At 37.3% G+C, this 5,957-nt stretch overlaps 1 protein-coding gene across 2 annotated transcripts in view; it reads left to right on the top strand.

The window, feature by feature from the left end:
* The window catches only part of rab27b (RAB27B, member RAS oncogene family), an 18,723-nt gene that overhangs the window by 5,077 nt on the left and 7,689 nt on the right, over positions 1-5,957 (top strand). The window contains exon 1 of one of the 2 annotated variants that reach the window (XM_014028434.1): positions 3,349-3,553. The exons of the other annotated variant lie outside the window; for it this stretch is intronic. The gene's annotated coding sequence lies outside the window, so the exon portion shown is untranslated. Of the gene's footprint in view, positions 1-3,348; positions 3,554-5,957 lie in introns of those variants that run through there. 2 annotated transcript variants of the gene reach the window in all.

Raw genomic sequence — 5,957 nt, 5'->3', positions numbered from 1 at the left:
GTATCATTTCAGTAACATTTATTTAGAGAACAATACTCACACTATCAGATTATTTTTTTCATAGTTATTTTTAAATCATTTAAGGCCAAATAATGTTTTAACATACCTTCAAAAATACCCCAAAACTGACCATTAAAACTATTTTAGATAGATCTGTGAATACCGACACTAGTTTTATACTGTGCCTTTACTCATGTGGTCCTTGCTCCTCAGCATTGGTGACCCYTGCTTTAGACTCACCTTTCCAGAAGAGGTCTCTCCTCTCTCTCTCTGTCCTTCTCTGTCCTGACTCCTACAGGTCAATAGGGGTAGAAAATTAGTAATTACATTGTAATTATTACTAGGCAATTTTTATTATCTACTGATGGTATTCAGATGTGAATAAGCTCAGCTCCTGTTTCACAATAAATAATTTTTTTTTACACCAAAATAATTTAGGGGAGCTTTAAGATATTTAAGGGGGCTCTAGCCCCCCTAAAATAGGCGTAGTGACGCCACTGGTGTCTGGATTTACTAAAATGCTTATAACTCAAAAACTCTTCAACACAGGAGCTTCAGATTTCTTTGTTGTTTAGCTCTGATGAAGGGCTATTCATCAGGCCCACCAAGGAGCCCTCCCAGCCCCTCTGGACCCCCACCCTAAACAATAAATCCATTCCGATGAGTTCTGGTGCRTTGGTGCAGGGGTCGTGTATGCTGCCGCTCTGCTGTATCCAGTTTAAATTGGTTGATTTCCTGGTTTCAGACCTGGTATCCAAAAAMTTAAAGTTCCCGTTTTATCTAATCAGAGACCAGTTCTGAGGTTTTCAGTCAGACCCAACAGAGTCCAAGTCCAGACGCTGATTTAAGGTGGAGGTGGTCCAGTGGTCCTGTTTGACAGTCTTGTCTGGGCTCTCAGGTTCTGAAGCCTCACCAATGATCTTCTCGTCAGTTTTTTTTAGCTTCTTCTTGGGTTTTAGTGGCTGTGAGGACAATATTTATAATGAAAACCAGTTTCTCTTGATATTTACATTAGAAAATATTAAAGGTCATTCAAACAGAAAGCATGACTCAGCACGTTGTCTCCGTTCTGAGGATTATAATCTGGAAGAGCTTCTGATTGAATGCACTGTCTCTAAATGTCAAAGTTTTCTTTATTTCAGTCGGACTCTCGGTGACGTCGCTTCATTCAGGCTCCAGGATAAAAACACTGTTTCCTCTGTTTGTGAAACATTTTTTCCCTCAGCTGATCAGATTCTGGTTTTTCTAAATAAAAGACTTTAACCATGAGGCAAACAAATCCAGACAACAGCTCTTTGATTTAAAGAAAATGACTTCATTCAAACAAACTGTAAAAATACAAACTTACTGACAGAATTTAACCCTCCTGATGTCCAAACTGAGCCCTGACGTCTCGGCTTCGGCTCATTTTGGACACGAGGAGGGTCTTCTCTAGAACCAGATTATTTAGTTCACAGCAGGGATTAACTCTGATCCTGAGAATAAAACTTTAAATAAAACAAACTGTCTTCGTTCCTGCATCTGTTCAATCCACAGTTTGGTCTGAATTATGTAACCAGCTGTGGGCATCTTCAGCTAACAGCTAACAGCTAACAGCTCAACTAGTTTTTCATTGATCAGATTTGCTTTTTCACTTATTTTCAGATGACAGACATCCCTGTTTTCTGGGGACAGTCTCTGTTTTGGACAACATGTCCCCACGCTCAAACTGTCCTGTATTTGTCTCTGATTTGTGTGTTTTATGAATGAGGGGGAAGTTGTGTGTAGATGTTACGACTGTAGACCGGTCTGAAGCACAAGTTAGCATGTTGCGCAACAACAGCTGCTGTAGCTGCTCTCGCGCTGCAAGGCTCAGTGGGTACTTTGTGTACTACTATTATTGGCTACTTCGTTTGTTTTATTACTCTTAGGAAATACTAACAACAGTGTAGAGACATTCTGCTGTTTAAATATGAATGTTTGTAAAAATATGTGAAACAGTAACTGTCCGCATTTCTTCATATCCTCATAATGTTTAGCTATTTTTTTATCTCCTAGCTGGAAATGTCCCCTGATTTAGTGTCAAGAATCTGGTCACCCTCACTTACTTTGAAAAACATTAGCCGACAAATTATCTTCCACTAAATTAAGTTTTGTCAACTTTAAGTCCACGAAGTTAGCTAACAAGCTAACATCAACAGGATTGTGTCAGTCCCATCTGTCTTCAGCTGGAAGTACAGTAGATGCTGACTGACGGTCATCTTAGTGGTTAACGCTTATATTTACTTAACTAGCTGTTTAACATTAGCTTCAGCTGCTTTATTACATGATTACCTGTGTAAGGTTAGCTTCCACCTATTTTTACTTAACTAGCTGTGTAGCATTAGCTTCCGCTGCTTTTTAATTGATTAGCTGTTTAGCATTAGCTTCTACTGTTTTTAATTGGTTAGCTGTTTAGCATTAGCTTCTACTGTTTTTAATTGATTAGCTGTTTAGCATTAGCTTCTACTGTTTTTAATTGATTAGCTGTTTAGCATTAGCGTCTGCTGATTTTTAATTGATTAGCTGTTTAGCATTAGCGTCTGCTGCTTTTTAATTGATTAGCTGTTTAGCATAATTCATTAGCTGTTTAGCATTAGCGTCTGCTGCTTTTTAGTTCATTAGCTGTTTAGCATTAGTGTCTGCTGCTTTTTAATTCATTAGCTGTTTAGCATTAGCGTCTGCTGCTTTTTAATTCATTAGCTGTTTAGCGTTAGCTTCTGCTGCTTTTTAATGGATTAGCTGTTTAGCATTAGCTTCTGCTGCTTTTAATTGATTAGCTGTTTAGCATTAGCATCTGCTACTTTTTAATTGATTAGCTGTTTAGCATTAGCATCTGCTGCTTTTTAATTGATTAGCTGTTTAGCATTAGCCNACATTTTTCTTTTTGTATCGAAAAAATATCGAACCGTGAGACTAAAGTATCGAACTGAACCGAACTGTTTTTATTTTTTACAATAACAAGCTGCAATGAAAACAAGCAAAATTGAAATAAAAGTAACAACTTTCTACTTCTTGTCTTTTTTAAAAGATGTAAGAAACAGAAGTAAAACGTGGGCTGAAAAATATTTACTTAAAGTACAAATACCCCKAAATTCTATTTAAGTAGCCTACAGTAACAAAGTATTTGTACGTAGTTACTTTACAACTCAGTTTATGTCCAAATATTTATTTTAAATAAATATAATCTGTTTTGTTAAACAGTAAAATTAATTTAAAAAGTTTAAATTTAAATTTAAGACTGATTCAGATTTAATCCCGACAGAAAGACGGAGGAGACTTGAAGTTTTAAAAATCCGAGGTTCCCTGAACGCCTCTCCCCTCCTCCGGAGGAAACGGAACCACGGATCCATCAGCAGGTCCAAAGGGTTTCCTCAGAACCACCGAGCGGAACCAGCTGTCTGTGCGCGGGTCGGAACCAGGTTCGGAGCCGTGGGGAGCGATGCGACGACCCGGAGGAGGAGCAGAACCGAACCGGCAGCAGCAAACAGCTGACAGGAGGAGGGTCTGAGGTCCAGAGAAAAACAGAAAGCAGGTAAAAACCCAGCTGTTTGTTTGTTTGTTTGTTTGTTTGTTTGTTTGTTTGGGTCGGAACCGGACGGGTTTCTGCTGGCGGGGCGGGTTGGTTCGGTTCGGTTCTGCCGGTCGTGTCCAGCAGACACAGGCGGGCGGGATGAGTCATCGCCCGGCTGCAGCTTTCAGCTCCTCATCAGCTCATCGTGCGAAGCGCGTGCGTGTGATCCCTGAAGCGTCGGTTCTGGTTCTGGTTCTGGTTCGTGTGGGCGTGACACCACGAGGCAGAACCCAGAGGAACGTGCACGGTGAGGGGGTGAGCGTGTAACCAGGTTCTGGTTCGGTTCTGTGTGGAGAACCCAAAACCCAAAAAACTGTTTCTGCAACTTTCAGCTCCTTTAATTAAAGGGAGGTTCTGTGCAGKAGTAAAGAGCAGTCAGTGTCTTACCTGCTGCAGATGTCTCTTTGAAGGACGTCAGTTTGGAGAAAAACTTGTGGATAAAGTTAATTTTTTTACGTTGTTAATTAGAGTTTTATTTCTTCATCAATAAATAACTTTCAGGGTTTATTTTTTATTTTTATTTTACAGTTATTTAATCAGGCAAGCCCGTGATGTGTTTTATTTTCTTTTTAAAGAAAATTGTGTTTTAAAAAACTGCTGATTTCATTTAAATTAAAATAAAAAATGTCAGAGTTCAGAACATCTGGACAGAGCTGTCGTTATGTAAAATATTTCGTTACTTTTGGTGGTAATTTGGTGCCGTTATTCAGTGGTGGACACCGCTAACCCAAAGGTTAGCTTCACTAACCGCTAGTCTGCTAACAATAAAATTAGCTTAASAAAAACTAGATGACTAAATGGGTAAAAAAAAATCAACAAAAGCTAACGCTAACCGCTAATTCAGGTTTTGTCATTTAAACAAACATGAAACTTCAGATGAKATTTTCCCAAGTTATCAAAAATGCTAAACTACTAAATGTGTAATTAATAGAAGCTAATGCTAACKGATAGSTGCTAATTCAAGATCTGTCATTTYAATGMAAATGTGTGAAACATCAGTTTGCCTTTTACCAAAGTTAGCAAACATGCTAATTTGCTAAATGGGTAATACAAACAGCAGAAGCTAACTGCTAACTTAGGATGTCTTTTAAACATAGACATCTGTCAGGTGCTATTTTCCCAAGTTAATGAAAATTCCAAACCGCTAAATGTTACTGAAAGCTAATGCTAACAGAGAACCGCTAATTCAAGTTCTTTCATTTAAATGTATAAATGTATGAAACATCCTTTTCCCAAAGTTAGCAAAAATGGCAATCCGCTTAATGCTCGGGAAAATCAGCAGAAGCTAACTGCTAACATAAGCTTTGTCTTTTAAATGTAGATGTATGAAACGTCAGCCATTTTTCAAAATTAACAAAAACGCTAATTTGTTAAACAGGTAAGAACAGTAACAGAAGATAAATGCTAACTTAAGATGTGTTTTAAATATAAACGTACATCAGGTGCTTTTTTCTAAAGTTAGCAAACATGCTAATTTGCTAAATGGGTAAAAAAACAGCAGAAGCTAACTGCTAACTTAAAATTTGTCATTTAAACATGACTGTTTGAAACATCAGATACAATTTTCCAAAGTTAGCAAAAATGCTAATCTGATAAATGGGTTAAWAACATTAGCGAAGCTAACTGCTAACGTAGGATGTCTTTTAAACATAGACATCTGTCAGGTGCTACTTTCCCAAGTTAATGAAAATTACAAACCGCTAAATGTGTAATTAATGAAAGCTAATGCTAACAGACAACCGCTAATTCAAGTTCTTTCATTTAAACCTTTGAAAAAATTGTTGCCTTATTCCAAAGTTAGCAAAAACGCTAATCTGCTTAATGCTCAGGAAAATCAGTGCTTACTGCTAACATAACCTTTGTCATTTGTAGATGTATGAAACYTCAGAGCCATTTTTCAAAATGAGCTTAAACGCTAAACTGGTAAGAACATTAGCAGAAGCTAAATGCTAATGTAAAATGTCTTTTAAATATAGATGTATGTCATGTGCTTTTTTCCAAAGTTTATTTGCTAAATGGGTAAGAAAAACAGTAGAAGCTAACCGCTAACTTAAAACTTGTCCTTTAAACATGAGTGTATGAAACATCAGATACCATTTTTCAAGGTTAGCAAAATCACTAATCTAATAATAAATGGGTAAAAACATTAGGGGAGGCTAACTGCTAACTTAAGATATGTCTCGTAAACAAAGATGTCTGCTATTTTCCAAAGTTAGTAAAAATGGTAATCTGCTAAACAGATAAAACAACAGAAGCTAAATGCTAACTGATAACCAATAACTCAATTTCTACCYTTTAAACAGGCGAATGGTAACAGATGTCATTTTTCAAAGTTTGCTTAAAGAGTAACTTACCCCAAAATTAA

This window comes from Austrofundulus limnaeus, unplaced genomic scaffold (genome assembly GCF_001266775.1).
Source record: "Austrofundulus limnaeus strain Quisiro unplaced genomic scaffold, Austrofundulus_limnaeus-1.0 Scaffold762, whole genome shotgun sequence".
Taxonomy (NCBI): domain Eukaryota; kingdom Metazoa; phylum Chordata; class Actinopteri; order Cyprinodontiformes; family Rivulidae; genus Austrofundulus; species Austrofundulus limnaeus.
This window is presented reverse-complemented; position numbering and strand designations above follow the sequence as displayed.